The 16,786-nt window shown below is 36.1% G+C and overlaps 1 pseudogene; it reads left to right on the top strand.

Moving 5' to 3' along the window:
* Positions 1-16,112, top strand: part of LOC149827535 (ubiquitin-conjugating enzyme E2 34-like) — a 29,410-nt pseudogene extending 13,298 nt beyond the window's left edge.
* The last annotated feature ends 674 nt before the right edge of the window (positions 16,113-16,786 follow it).

Raw genomic sequence — 16,786 nt, forward strand, 5'->3', positions numbered from 1 at the left:
GATCTTATAATGCGGAAATGATTTCAAAAAATGGTTAAGACTTTTGGCAAGGTTATACAAAAAACAACAATCAAATCAAAATGTATGGGATATACACATTTCAAACGACATACAATATAAGACTGAAATATGAAAAGTTTTAATTTCATTTCAAATCAGAGTATAAAAACAACACTTCAGCCTCTACATTATCAAGTACTTAAAATGAAAAGATCATGAATACCAAGATCGCAAGGTAAGAGTGGACCCTCAAGGATGCAGCTCGACCAGCCCTTTGTTCAAACTACTCATTATACTTTACCTACATTACCTGTCCCCCATAAAACGGGGTCAGACTCACTAAAGTCTGGTAAATTAACCCAAACTCAAACTTATAGAAAACATATCAAGCATTTAAAAGTAAAGACATGATATATTATTCATCAATTATCAGGTGATAGACCAAGGAACAACGTCCTATGAGTCATTCATTTTAAGCATTCGAACATAAATCATTTCATCACTTAATATTTTATTCAACATTAACTCACACAATAAAGCATAATCTACATGCATTTAAGTCATACAAGTCATCGCATAAATATATATATGCATCTAAGACATTCAGATCATTGCATCATTTTCATATGCATTCATAATTCTTATAAACAATAAGTCAAATCACATTTGATTATTCCTGCGTGAAATACACGCACATACATTCTAACTAATTTAGTTAGATATTCATGATACACATCAATCATGATACATAGGTGTGATATATTCACTCAAACAATCATAATGCAATCATTTGCAATAAAACTATGTAAGTGTGATGTATCATTCACCTAATAACTCAAAACTAGTCATTTATAGGCGGGCCACCTATACGCTAACATAAGCGTCACAATTATAACCTCATATCAAGATTTAAAATCAATAAAGATCTAATTCTCACATTTGAGTTCAGCATATAATCATGCTATAACAGAAAATCCAATTCTATAGATTCATAACTGGGAATCTTAATCAACTCAGAAGATCACCACAATTCATCATACTATTTTTTTTAATCATAATAAATATTTACAAGATCTATGCCAGATCACTTGGTCTGGGAAATGTACAACCTCACAAGGAGTTATCGCCCTAGACGGATGGTCTGCCTGGTCTTGGACAATGCACTTCCTCACAAGAATATACCATCTTCGTGAGCTACACGCTCTTGGACAATTCATTTCCTCATAGAGACTTACCGCTCTAGCTAGATTACCTGATCTAGTCATGCATACCATCACATAGAATCATTTGGGAGCAGTTCTTCAACAGGTACCATATTCAATAAAACTATTGTGATACCTGCATCAATATAATTAACCACTCTCAGGGTCGATAGCCACCAACACGGCACAAACATGTATACAATCAATATGCTTCACATCATACATCACTTCATATAGCACTTAAATCATAAAATCACACATTTAACCAATAACGTTTCATGAACCATAGTTCACTATTGAACTTAAACATTTATCGCATGCCTTCATAATTTTATATCACAGTATTTAAATCATATCATACATAAACATATTATCCTACGCACCATATCATCGCTACAAGAAACATTGCATTTCGTAAATTGAACCTCGAAGCATGCATAAACAAAAGATGAGTTCTATGCATGCATACGTGAACATGCACATTTCATAATACGAAGCAACTAAATCTCAACATACATAACTCCTACATAGTTTGAGATTTGCACACACGATAAAAGTCATATGCATTGTTCATCACATGAATCGATATATCACTTTAGATATAATTGTATAAGGGTAGGTCAAAATCTCATTGACCATCCCACCGTACATCATACACATATATTTCTCAAGAAAATAAGACATACAAGTTCAAGACAATTTATAACATTCATAGTATGCATCGAACACAACTTACACAAATTCATAATAGTTATATGTGCACCATGTATCAAATTCATGCAAATACACAAAGCAACATAGTATGCACAAACCAAAGTATAATGGCACACATTGCGTACATATTATACATTCATAAGTGTATGGGCATTCAAACTCACACACAGGTGTACCTACAACAAACACACTCCATATTTCGCTCACTACAATCATGACAAACATGATCTCTGAACTATAATCACAAGAGTCCTAGATATCCATAACTAAGTGAAGTGTGTGAGCATAACTTGTATTTGCAATTTATTTAGATATTCAGTGCAACAACATCATGCTTACAGAATTAGTGCCTAAACATACTCTCTATAAGTTCAGTTAAGGTATCTTACCTCAATAATGTTAAGAATAATTAATCGATATCCAAAAGATAGAGGGGTTTCAAAGTTTGTAAAGACCGCTACCCAAGCAATACAATAAACCCTTCGTGTGTGATCGTAAATGCCAAAAAACTCAAAAAAAAATCAATTATATCAAGATTAGCCAAAAATAGCAAATTACACTATAAACCATTACCAAGAGCCACATAACGCACAAATACACTCCAATAATTTATAAACTTCATCAAAAATATATTTAAATATAATATATATATATATAAAAATAGTAATTTGTAGTCCAAAATAGTTCTATAAATATAAATTATGCTCTGATTTGCTTGAATAGAAAAATAAACAGGTAATATATCAATAAATAAAATTCAAAAGCTAGAAACACATTTCTAATTTAGAAATAAAAAATGAGTTCTTTAGTTATTAATAGTTCTTAAAAATTATGGGTTTTACAGGGTCAACAAGCCTCTGGGTATTTAAAAAACATAAAATAATCAACCCCAGAACATCACGTTAATGCCTGGGCAAAACTTCTCCCGTGTACCAGGGGGTGAACCGCTAATAACGAAATAATGCATTAGTTCTAGGTTCAGTGATGTATGAATATATGAGTGAGTGGACGTTGTTCTGTCAAGTCCTGCATAACCTTGAGAAAGGTGTCATGATCGGTATACTACTGGACCGATAGGACAAATACACATGTTATATCCGCACGACTAAGCTGTAATATCCTAAAATTTCTAAGTTCTTTTCTATAGCATTGTGAAATGTCTTGAATTTCGTGCTAATATAGAACCCTAATTTCTTTAAAAATTAATGTTCGAGTATATTTGTAAGGCTTAGGGGGTTTAATAAGGTTGAATTGTAGTAAATATAAACCCTACACGGTTTGAATAATTGATAAAACCCTAAGTGATGCCTAATTGAAAATGTCTCTCTTAAAAAGAAAATATTGAATTTTCTTTAAGTAAAGTTAATTAAATAATGTGAATTAACAAAAGTAGGTTGTGAACATATACTTATTAATATGCTTAATAAGTTGTAATTAGTGGATAATTAATGTCTTTACATTTTATATGATTTGTGGTTGTATAAAACACAAAACGATTTTTGTTGGAATTCTATGGTTTTTTAATTATAGTTTAATAAAATAGATTTTTGTTATAAATTAAACCCATTTTATTAGTTTAGTAGGAGCCAATAGGTGGGCCGTCCCATCCTATGTGGCATATTACTTTAAATTTATTTTGAATTTTAAAAGTCTAGTGAATTTTAAGTTTATTTAAAACTTGAAAATCAAAGTGGAGATCAAGGGCTCCAAATTGAGTTTCATTAAAGTGATCAAGGGCTGGAATTAATTCCAGACCATAACCTAACTTAGAGAGCGTTATAAAACCCTCCCATAGCCCACGCCTCCCTCATTTTGGGCTGGAAAAATTTGAGAGCTTCTCTCTCCCCCAAAAACCCTCTTCTCTCTCTCCTCTCTTTCCCTTCCCTCTTCTCTTCTTTTTAGGGTTTCTTTTGGTTCTTGAGTTTAAGATCCAGACCTCAAGGGGTGTGGAGAGGGATCTAAGGTCCTCACCTTGCTGGAAGGAGGAGCTGGTCGGTGGATCGAGCAAAAAGAGTCGTTCATCCATCAAGAAATATATTTTTTCAACAAAAGTTAGGGTTTCTATGCTTTTCTTGCAAGAACGGAGTTCTTGGCATGGATTTTGATGCTTTTTTATGAGTTTAGATCATGATCAAACCCTCCTAATCGTGGGTTTGACTCAGATCTAATGATCCATGGCAAAAACACATTTTTCCCTAAAGAAAACCATTTTTGAAATCGGGTTTATCATAAAAATCAGTTTCTTAGAAATAGATTTGTAAAATATATTTGTATTTGATTTATTCCATGATTTTTATGCAAATATTAGTTTGGATTGATAGATTATGAATTGTTTCATCTACTGTGAATATTTTAGAATTTTCGGAATTTTATTTCATGCGTATTTCCTATTTCTTTTAATTTTTCTTGGGATTCGGGTGACTCAATTTGATTCACCTAAATGCAAATCTCGAAATTCCAGGTTTTCCACTTGACCTTTGTTCAGTAAAATGGTTGTTTCTCCCTCGTCCTGAGGAGTTTTGACGAACGGATTGTTGCCTTGGAAAGCTAACTCCATTGTGCATCCACTGTAGAAATTTGGGCTCTGTTCATGGACCGAGCACGTATCTGTGACAGCCGAAACAAAAACTGATAGGTCTGTAGTAAAACATGCATAACTTCCTCATACGAAGGAGTTTTTACGAACGGTTTGCGGCTATGGATAGCTGACAACAATTCCTATATACTGTAAAAATTTCAGCTCTATTCATGAAGCCAAAAATTTTCTGTGAGCTCTGTACCAGTAGGACAGAGTTAAGAAATTGGAAAAAAATTAGGGCAAATTCATAAATCAAGGCTCAAAGGGTGCATAGTATATATGTTTTTATTCAATTTCTTTATAGAATTAGTATGCATTATGTGAATGATTATGTAGGTCTGATTTTATGCAATCTTATATGATTATGGCATGAATTGTAAATGGAAGGTTACACATTAAAGATTTAGGATCAAAAGGTCCAATGAATACAAGTTTATGTTTTAAATTCTAAAAATGTGTTGACTACATGTATGTTCATGATATCGTGATGATATGATTGTTTCATTGATATGGATGTTCATATATATTCTCTTTGTTGCATTGGCCATTGACATGTATGTGCCTTATGATGTGTGAAAATGAATAAGATATTTATGCTACGCATGTGTTCAAGTGTCTGTTACAAGTTTAATTAAGTGATTTTGTTCAATGTTTTATAAGAATACATCCATGACCATAAAGTGGTTTAAGTTTATTGTTGCATAAAAAGTATGACTGTAATCAAGTAATCATGTGACATTAAAACCCAAGATATTTGCTGGGAGAGTAGCAAATGATACAAAACTTCGTGGGGCAAGTCTGTTATGGGCACGGAAGGTTGCTCCTCCCCTCCTACGATTTTAGGGGGAAAACCTCTGCATTGGACTGCAACGTAGAGGTTATTGTACTCATGAGGAAAAACTGATGCATCGGGTTGAAAGGTGTTGGGAATCTCTATCGTATTAACGTCCCTTACCCCGTCTTAGTGAATGGACCTGACCAGGCTAAAGCCACCCCTGTATGTAAAACACGTCCTGTGTCATGGTCCTGATCTGAGAATGTCTGCCTGTGTCGTATCAGCAGGGCTAAGAAGTGATAACTTAAATGGTGTGTGCATTAATTTGGCATCGCATGCATCATCTAATTAAGAAAATGTAACTAAAGATAAGAAAATATGCATGCATTGAAAGAGCTTTTGCATATGGTAAGTCATTCATATTATCTGTTCATGCATGGTGTATTTTAAATGTATGGATTTATGTTTTTCTGTTATATATGAAAATTATAAACATGCATGAGTTGTTGTATGATTGTTTAAGTTAAATTAAATGTTAAACCATGAAATTTCTATTGAAATCTTTGTCTTGTTATTCTGTCTTACAAGTTTAGCATATTTACTCTACTGACACATGTTGTCTGACCCTATATGGTTTAATATTTTTTAGGTAATGAGTAAGTACTTACGTGCGAAGGCGGAAGGTTGCGACGGGGACTGAGCCTACCTTTCCTCTGCTTCATGAATTCTAAACTCTGATTTTTACTTTAATTTAATTCAAGGACAAATGTGATTAATTTGGATATTTGTGAAACCTAAATATTATTTCATGCATAGTTAATTAGTTGTTAAAGTTTAAATTCTATAATTGTATGGTTGCAAGCATTCATCTGAAGTAGCACGCCAAGTTTTATGCCCAATGTGTTTTCTGCTGTTAACTGCTAAAAGATTTAAATGTATTTCAAAAAAAAAATTCCACCAATTTCGGGTTATAAAAATTGGGGTGTTACATAAGCAAAGCTCGAGGTGCTCGCGTTGGGGTTCGTGGGATATGGATATGCCAAGTCTTGGAAGCTTGAGCTTGACATCCCAAATGAAGTGCTAAAGAGGCTGTTGCCAAGTCGTGGAGACTTGAGCGAAATGTTCAACTCATAGCCCTATGGAGGCTCTCACGATATACACTAAGTCGTAGAGACTTGAGCGTCGTTGCTGCGAACTGGGACCCTGAGTGATCTTTGTATGAGTTGATACTTGTTTGAATATGTGAATTAATGCTTACTTACCAGACCAAAAGTGGTTTTGACCCTGTTTAATGAGGATTTGAGGTGTTGAACCTGCGATGCGATATATGGAACAAGGCGATATCAAGTTCCAGAGTTTCTCTAGACAGTTGCACTGCTTCTTTTATAAAACTAAATATTGATTTTCCAAATAGTGACATTTTTAATAAATAAGTGGTTTTGACAAATGAAACACCTTGGTGGTCAATGAGTGCTTGGCCACATACTTGTGACTTGCTCGGAGTTTTCTAAAACTGGTGACCCATTATCGTCTATTTTCGTTGCTAAAACCTTTCTAAATTTCGCTACAAAGAAAAAAAATGAAATTCATGAAATTTTTAACTTAACTTTGCTTTAGAAATTTGGGACATTACAAAAATGGTATAAACCTTTGTTCGTGGTATCGCATGTAAGTAAAATTTTATACTTTTTGATTCGGTAAACCCATGTCAATTATATATAGTAACTCATGATTAACGAGGCTATTGTTATCGATGCAAGTTCATATACGATGAATAGATTTGCCCATACAAAATCCAAGTCTGTCAGTATTGTGGTGAAGATGGGCATTCAACCAATGAATGCCAAAAGAAATATATTGTCGACCTCGTGCATCAGTGGACCCCATCACTCGAGGGTTGGGAGTAGCAATACCCTATCAACTTTGGATGAATCACCGAGTCTAAGCTACTTCGACTTGAACTTCCTTGCAGAATTCAATAATTCGCCAAGCTACCATCGGGCATCATCTACACCTAGCATAAATGATCCAAATGAAGGATACAACTCCTTCTATTTGCCAATTATAATTTTGGATTCCCTGAGTCATGATACTGACACATCATACGCTGAACCAACATCACTAGTCTATCAGCTAGATTCGCTTGAGTGTGCAGAAGTGCTGCTTGAGCCAACTCCAACTGCGCCTAAGTCAAGGTGATGTGGCGATCAACGGGTCTATCTGAGGTCATTTATGTCAAAAAAGAAACTCAGTTCTTAGAAACTGGTTATGTTTGGAGTCGACAGACTCATATGTATGGTTTTTCGCCGCCAATGTTCGACGATATGGCATGACACTTGTATTTAAAGGTGATGTATGTATGTTGTGTTGCAGTGTATATATAAAAGTAAATAAAATTTTACTTTCCTATATACATCAAGAAACTGAATCGCATTGCTTTTATGTGATTAGATAAATGACTCCTACAACAAGAAGAACCACATCGAGTGAGGAGTCTCACATACAGGAGTTTCTGTTAGAGACCATCAGCAACGTTATGACTGTCATTCGTAAAATAAGGCAGGAATCACGATCACTTGCCCAAAAAAAAAGGATTTTTGAGTAAAGAACTTCTCTCCACCGACTAAGAGACCATTGCAGATGGAAGAAGTCATTCAGCTCTACAAACAGTCCAAACTTTGTTGTCCGAGGTGTAGCTCACATCACCCCAGAAGGGCTTGTCCTCGCGATACAGGGGGTTGCTTATATTGCGGCAAACAAGGCCATTGTGTAAAAGAATATCGCGAGAAGGCCTCATATCATCAATGGAGGAATATGGGATCTGAATGACCATCTCAACAAACACAACAACGTCTCCTATCCCAACGGCTGTCACTACCTAAGGCAGAGCAGAAACCTATGGCGAGCCATGTCTATGCGGTGTCAACTGAACAACTCATGGATAATGACTGTATCAAGGAATCTGAATACCTTGATAACTAGAGTTATGTTGGATAAAAAGGTAGTCTGAAGACAAAATTAAAGGAATGCTAGAGCCTAGACAAGTGGCTCATGACCTTATGTATGGTCATCAGAATCGATATATATTTTTGTTCTCCAAAATAATCTTAGACCTGTCAAATCGAATTTTAAGTGCTTATGTCTAAATTGGTAGTTATCGACCCTATGAGTGAGAAATTGAGTTTGCGTAAGTAGAATGCTAAAAATCACTTAATAAATTAAATCATTGAGGAATTGTTCTTAAGAAGAGAGTCTTGTGAGGTTTTACATATTCAAGATCAGATAGTTTATCCAGGGTGAGTATGTGAGGATGTACCGCTCCGCGTGAGTGTACATGTTCTAAAACCAGTAAGTTTGGCTAGTATGATTCTGTGAGGGTGTACTAATCCAATATCAGGTAAGTCTGGCAAAGGCGAACTTGTGACAAAGCACGTTTCTAAGACCAGGTAATCTGACAGGGGACTTATTCCAATATGGTTAATCCTTTTGAAAATTATCTGTGTGTATGAAATAGTTACACAGAGCGACTATGATTAATAGCCAGTTGGAATGAGATCGATTTAACAAAGTTGTCATTGTTGTAGCAAAATTTGAACTCAGATATGAGAAGCATACCCTCATCGATCATAGATTATGATATGAGGTTATGAATGCGATGTCAAGATATGTTGATAACATTTATGAATTTGATATACAAGAGAAATATCTCGAGTTATTCACGCGACACTCTTAACAGAATTTCGAGGATGAAATTCTTTTAAGGGGCTAACGATGTAAGACCCATAATTTTTCGGTAAAAAATTCTAAATAAGTTTAGCTGCCAGTGCCGTTTGCATTTACCTCCTTCATGTCAACAACTTTGCAGCATTATTGTGATTTCCTCAAGATCCATCTTGCATATTTCAGTGTTAACATATTACCATGAAGATTTCTGTTTTGATATCTGCGGGTTGTGAAGCTTTGGAACTTGAATACATTTTCCTCTTCCTCGTGCATTACTTTTCCTTTATGTGTATTTCCCAAATGAAGATTCCCACACTTTTCTTTCTCATCCAAGTTACCATCATGTTGAGGCAGCATTGGCCATGCTTTTTTCTGTGCGAGCACAATCTTCCTAAAGAAGTGCTGAATATTTGCTGCTTGATGTATAATGCAAGTATTCTGGCCTGCCTTTAGAAAGAGTTGTTTAAATGTAAATACCACTAGTCATGTTTATCCTACTCACTGTATCATCAGCGAAGAATGCACATACTAGTAAGAATGTTGAATCCTTATTTTTTGGTGATTTGTGTATTGGGAACTTATTGCTAAATCATTCCATTTGCTCTTTCTGTCTACTGGTCTATTACTTCCTCAGATGTTCCATTCATAAATGATACTTTCCTCGATTTCTAGCTTTTGCTGATTTCCATTATATTATTCTTTGTATCTTTTCCAATAGACATTAGTTCAATGATTTACTGACCTTTTTGCATATTTTGTTGAGCCGCCTCTTTTTGCATGTGTGGATTTCTCCCATCTCTATCAATTCTTTGTCCATTTGTTTTTCTTTCTTTTTTTCCTCCTGCTATAAACCTAAATAGAAACATCACTTAGAAAGGAGAGATTGTGAAAAAGGTTAAACAAGGAGTCCTTTGCATATTTTGTCGAGCTGCCTCTTTTTGCATGTGTGGATTTCTCCCATCTCTATCAATTCTTTGCCCATTTTTTTTTCTTCTTTTTGTTTTTTTCTCCTGCTATAGACCTAAATGGAAGCATCCCTTGTAAAGGAGAGATTGTGGCAAAAGTTCACAAGGAGTACCACCAAAGTTTCACATCAACATGAGGGTGCAAGAAGAAGAAATATGCTTTCTTTATGTGATTAGGAGAGAAAGCTTATAATGCTTACCAGAACCTGCTGTTGTTTGTATTTGTAGTCTGGTCACTGTGAGCACTGTCAAAACCCATACGAAAAAAGTGAAAAATATGTCTTTTCTCCGGTGCCAACTTCCTGGCTGTGGGTCACAGTGTTATGCCATTGCCAAATTTTACCCACCATACGAAAAGATGAACTCTACAGAATGTTCGTGGAACATTATTTTCTTGTCCTTGAGCAGTCTTGATAGGAAGATCTCATGAAAGAAAAAAGATGAATTAAAGGAACTGTGGCACATCAGCTCCAGGCAGAATGTCGTTGCCAGTCAAGATGGCAATCTCTAGTTTGAATGTCCATACTAAGCAATTTGTAATGTATGACTAGCCAAGCAAATATTTTCACCCAAGGGGAGGACCACTTTCCCTACTATTTTCTGATAAGTATTGGTAAAAGTGCTCGTTCCAACAATTTCAAGTAGCAACCACTTGCCCCTGAATCTTTCTAAATGATCCACCTGTGGATGCGTTTCACTAGCAGAAACCATTTGTTTGTGAGCCCATCCTCCGTTGACCTTCACTCTGAGTTCAATGTACAATCCTGTTCTCTCTGGCCTCACAAAAGAATCCCTTGGAAACTTTTGACTTTTATGAAAAAGATACCTTCAAAATGGAAGAAACTAAGTACTGAAAAAAGACAGCACAACCTTTGTGAAATCTTGCTTTTAGTACAGTTGTTTATTGGGAATTTTCCTACTTCATTTTGGTACTTCCAATCCCCTTTGAAGTCATAGGAAATATTTCTGGGAATAATATTGGAGTGCTACAAATAAATGGAAAAAAGGATTGTTCTTCTTTTTCATTTTGTGAACTATGGTTTTATATATTATTTTTCTATATTAGGTTTGGGGCAATTTTCCTTAGGTTTATCATTCTTTTAAGGGTTCATCAAATAATATTTTGTTCTCTTGGCATAAGACTGCACTTTGCACATCTGGTTTGAATGAAACTGGTGGCTGTCCCCCAGCTTACCTGGACAAAAGAAAAACTGGGGTCAGTTCTAGAAGTGAACTATCATGGTGGAGAAATAAATAAAACTGCTATTTTTCTATTCCCCCCTGCCTAGTGCATAAATCCATATTCAAGTTTTTGTGAAGCCCATGACCACCTTTTATATTCTGAAACTGTTCACTTCCATATATTTGTGTAGGCTTTGAACAAGCAACATCTTCAGGAAGCTTTGCAGATTATAAGAGAAAGGTGCTTGTAGGTGTTTCTACTAACTAAATTAGAGGGTTTTTCTTCTGAAGCCTTTTTCATGGCAGAGAGGGCTTGTGTCAAGCGTCTTCAGAAGGAATATCGGGCGCTGTGTAAGGTATGTATACTCTTTTCTATCTTTTATTTTGATGTTTTTAACCCTCACGTTCGCCAAATTTTTAAAATTTTATGCTTTTGATGTTTTCATAGAGACAGCTTGTCTGTGTTATAAGTCTTTCTTGAAAAAGGCTGTTTTTTTCTTTTTCTGTTGAGGCTTAGCAACACTCTGTCATTTTTCATTGGTACTTAGTAATGCTAGCGGTGCAGCAAGCAGTTTTTTTGTTTCTATTTCTTGTATTATATGCCTTTATTGCCTTAGTGACTTTAAAGTATTTCTGAATTTTTAGGAGCCGGTTCCCCATGTTTTAGCTCGTCCAAATCCAAACGATATCCTTGAGTGGCGTAAGTATAATAATTTATCAAATTCATCTTTTATTGGTTGTACATAACTCATGCTATCAGTATCTATTCTTTACCATCTGTCCTTTCTCAAGCTCTCAGTGATCATATCAAGGTGCTTCATTTCAGCATTCCAGAAACCATGACCATTATGCTCTTATCGTCTACGATACGGGTGTTGATGACTGATAAGCTTTTATTATCATTGGATTTTGGTTGTTTTATGAGGCTGTGAAGGTGTTGATTGAAATGACAGATTCCCAAAGTGGAACAAAGAATATGGCTTGCAGGGCTTTATTGGACACACACTCAATATAAAATACCCCTCTTCATCCATGCTTGCATTTGATGACGAGTCTCAATGCTCGTATATAAGTCTAACATGTATTGAGTGCCAAGTACTGCTTAATGTCAGATATCACAAATTGCCTATTTCTACCAAAAACTACTGCCATCTGACTACCTTTAACTGTGGCTGAAGAAGGCTTTCCTTTGACATTTATGGACATTGCTTTTGTATGTTTTAAACTATTACTGTTTCTATATTTTTTTTTTTGCCATCAAGTCCTTCCAGTCTTCTACTTTGGAGCTTGTGGAGATGATTTTCTTTTTCAATTTATCCTTTCCAGATTATGTACTAGAGGGAAGTGAAGGCACACCATTTTCAGGTATGTGAAGCTTGAATGACAAGGCACACACAGACACAGATTGTGGTGTAGATTGAAGTGTTATGATATGCCATTGTAGTTCTGCTGGATTGTCATCATCTAGACTAGTCTAAGATGAGTTTTGACTCAATATTGCCTTTGTATCATATATTGTCTGAGAACTTTTCTTAATAACATGTAGGTGGTGTTTACTATGGAAAGTTAAAGTTCCCCTCTGACTATCCATTCAAACCCCCAAGCATCAGGTACATGATCACTTGCATTGGAATGAGCTTGGAATTTTAAGAGCTGATATTAATGCATCTCATGCTGTCTAATTTTCCCCATCCTTGAATATCAAAATCCTGATGTTAATGTCTTTCTTTATGCTAGCATGAATACTCCTAATGGCCGATTTGCTACACAGAAGAGAATCTGCATGTCTATGAGTGATTGTAAGTGTCTGCCTATCTTTGGAGAATAATCATATTATTTCATGTGTTTTTTACATGCTGAATGTTGTTTCCCATTTTACTTCAGTTCATCCTGAGACATGGAACCCCATGTGGTCAGTTGCAAGGTGTGTTGAATAAATGTTTTGACTTGGATATATATTACACTCTTAGTCCTTTATATGGTTTATATTTACTAACTTTTCTGCAACTATAATTTCTTTATCAGCATACTCACGGGGCTTCTTTCATTCATGGTGAGTGTGGTTCGATTTTTGTGTCAGTTTTTTAGTTCTTTATAGCTATCCTATAAAGCTCTATGTGGAAGCGTTTTTTCCCTTCAGTTCTTGTCCTCGATTATAATTATGGGGTCCAGTTTATAATTCAGGAGTCTACACTAGCTTTGTGAAATTTTGCTATATTTGTTCTCCTCAAATATGAATTATATCTGATACTGTTGAACTTCAGTCTGAGTAATTTGATGTTGTTTCCTTCTGTGATAGTTTAATGTAGATGTGGGGCATGTGCATATATGCACAAATACAAAGCGCCACCACCCGATGATCCCTCCAGCTCATTTGGACACCACCATAGAAGCTAGTTTAGTCCTGCAGGCATTAACCTGACATCAGACTTAGCTGATTTGTCTTTTGGCTAGGCTCAAGTTCATGTTTTTGCTTCACATAAACTTGCAGATCCTATCTTGTCAAGTGAGTGCTGAGCTATGTAACACAGACTCTTCTAAAAGGTCGACGCACTCGAGTCGAACTTGCATCAATGCGGGTTGACACTTGGACACGGCTTCTGCAGTGTCAGGTGCTATGTAACATGCTATGTAACACGGACTCTTCTAACAGGGCACCGCACCCGCATCGCACTCACACCCATGCGGGTGCACGACTTCCTTTGTGTCAGGTGAAGTCAACCACACTGAGGTCCATTTCTATCTACAAGTAGATTCAGTTAACCCTAACAAAGTCTAGTTTTATCTATATTATATATAAAAATACATAAATGCACACACATACATGTAGTGTTAACTTAAAACTGTTATATATATAGATATATATATATATAATTTTTTTTCCCGCACCTCCGTTCCCAAGTTTTTTTAAAGTGCTGCATCCGCACCCGCACCTATGTGACATAGGTCAGGTGTGGCTAACCGCACCGGAGTCCATTTCTATCCAAAACTGGACTCAGTTGACACTAACAGAGTCCATTTTTATCTATAGCATATACTTAAATACATATTCGCACACACACACACACTCACTATATATATATATATATATATATATATAGAGAGAGAGAGAGAGAGAGAGAGAGAGTAATGCTACTGTTCTCTGGGAGTACCTACTCCCACATATTAGAAATCATGGTTGTAGGTTGTATCTTCTCAATTAAACCTTATGGATGCACTCAACATAGTTTATTTGATAGGAATCATGCTTTGGATCATGTTTTTTTGGACATAAAAATATGATTTTTTAAGTCATGAAATTTTGCTACATTGTGAGCCATTGATTTTTAAAGGTCTTAAAAATCATACATGTATGCTATAATCTCATGATCCAAAACTTGTTTTCTATTAAATAATGCGTATAGATCATCTCTATAGGGTCTGATAAACAACAAAAAAATCAGAAATTTGAAAATTTTAAAGCTTCTATTAGGTGGGAGCACCTTATCATTTACCTATATATATCAGCACCCCCACACCCAAGTTTTTTGCAACTGCCATGTCGCACCCTTCACACCTGCACCCGCACTTATGTGACATAGGTTCTCAGTCATACCAACTTTACTGAGGCACAGTGTCCTTGATGTTTCAAGTTTGGGTCCTTTTTAATCTTTCATCTGTTAGGTCTTTTGTCATTTTATTCCAAAAGATTTTATGCCCTGTAGCTTAACTATATCTTTTAACCCGTGCAGATGGATAATAGTCCTACCACTGGCAGTGTGTCTACTACTGATGCTGAAAAGCAAAGGCTTGCCCAGGCTTCACTTGCATTCAACTGTAAGAGGTAAATGAATACTTTGATTCAGCAAAGTTTCCCATGCTTGTATAATTTTCATTGATGATCAGTCTTTGTTGTTGGGTTGGGCCCTGCCTACTTGGGGTTCTCTATTACTAATCAGGTCTTCAGCCCACACCAGGCTGTGCTTGAAAAAAGGGAGCAGCCTTTGGAATTGACCTTTATAAAAGTTTCACACTTCCCACTAAACGATAGTTTTTACGTTCTATGTTCATCTTCTGATGCTTTAGTTTGGAAGAAAACCATTTTTAATTATTTGTTTTCTTTTGTAGTCCAATGTTCAGAAAAATGTTCCCAGAATACGTTGAGAAGTACGACCAGCAACAAAATCCAGAAAAGCTGAATTCAGATAGATTGGCAGAGAAAGAACAACCTCATGCTGCATCTTTAACTGGAGACATCGAAAGAGAAGCCAATGACAGAGTGGTTGACAAAAGGAATGGGCGGCATACTAAAAAAAATTCCATTTTGGCTGCTGTTTTTTATATTCTCAGTTCTTGGTGCCATAATGGCATTGCCGCTTCTTCAGATTTAATTTTCTGCTAATTTAGAAGAATCAAGCTGCCTTGGTCCTACTCAGTGCAGATGTCGAAGAATTCCTCGAATGATTCTGGTCGATCTATAGGCCTTTCTGAATGCTGGTTGCTTTAGACGTACATCTTTGTATATAGTTAAACCTCTGTAGACTGGTGTACTGAATCAAGGATCATTAAGCATCCATTGAAGTTCAGAAGTAGGTGATTGTCTTGGGACATGACATGGGTGTGCCTCAGACCCAATTTCTTCTGGAGTTTGACTTGGGGTTGCTTCACCCTCGGTGGTTCCGTAATTTCTTGCATTGAAGTTGCTAGTAAGCGGTTATTGCTTCTTCAGTCACTTGATCATGTTTTTCTCTTAGAAATAGTTGGCTCAATTCCAGGAACGACTTTGGTTGGGAACAATTAGGTCAGACCCTTAAACTGTGTTCATCTGGTGACTTATTAGTGAACTTGCAAGGACTCAAGAACTGGGTATATCTGATCCTTATTTTTGTTCAGAAATAAAAGAAATAAACTTTGATCACACACTGATGACAAATGGGTGTGAGGCCATCTGAATTAATGGAGTTAGTGGTTGAGCCATGGCTCTTTTTGAATCATGATTCTGCACTGAATTGAATGAATGCAATATTTGAAAGTCATTTTGAATGAGCAATGTGTTCTATGGCAAAAATTGCTAGAGAAAGGTCCTTGGTTGAGGATGGACTTGCTCTGAATACGTGCATGCAAGCAAGTCTGGCTTCTTCCGAAGTTGTTCTCGGGCTTCAGGTTCCCTTTCTGATGCAATGCCGTTAACGCTAGATATTCTATGGGCATGTTTGATGGCAGTGATTTTTTTTTTTTTTTGCCCAAGAAAAAACTTCCGGGTTTTTGTGGATCCCACGTGCATCATCAAACGCATGACTATATCCTCCCTTTTTTCCGCTGTTTTGAGGCTTAACTTCCTTCAGAAAACGGAGAGAAAAAGTTGGAGAAACTCATCACGTTCTGCAAACACACCATAATTGTAATGCTTGAACATTTGTGTTTGAGGCGTCGGTCTTCTAAACCTTGATACAGCTCGCATTTGGACAGCCATGGTGGAAATTCTCAGGATTGAGAATTCTGCTTGTGTGGTTTAAACACAAAAGTCCAGAACTGTATGGGATTTAGACAGATTTAGGGTTTTAACGGGTATTTACAGTTTCTACCTGTAATGGTGGCAATTTGATTTCTTGAATATTGTGTGGCTCGATGTGTCCATAAACCCAGAGTATTGGGAAAATATAAAGTT

This window comes from Nuphar pumila, chromosome 10 (assembly GCF_984573655.1).
Source record: "Nuphar pumila chromosome 10, dmNupPumi1.hap1.1, whole genome shotgun sequence".
Taxonomy (NCBI): Eukaryota; Viridiplantae; Streptophyta; class Magnoliopsida; order Nymphaeales; family Nymphaeaceae; genus Nuphar; species Nuphar pumila.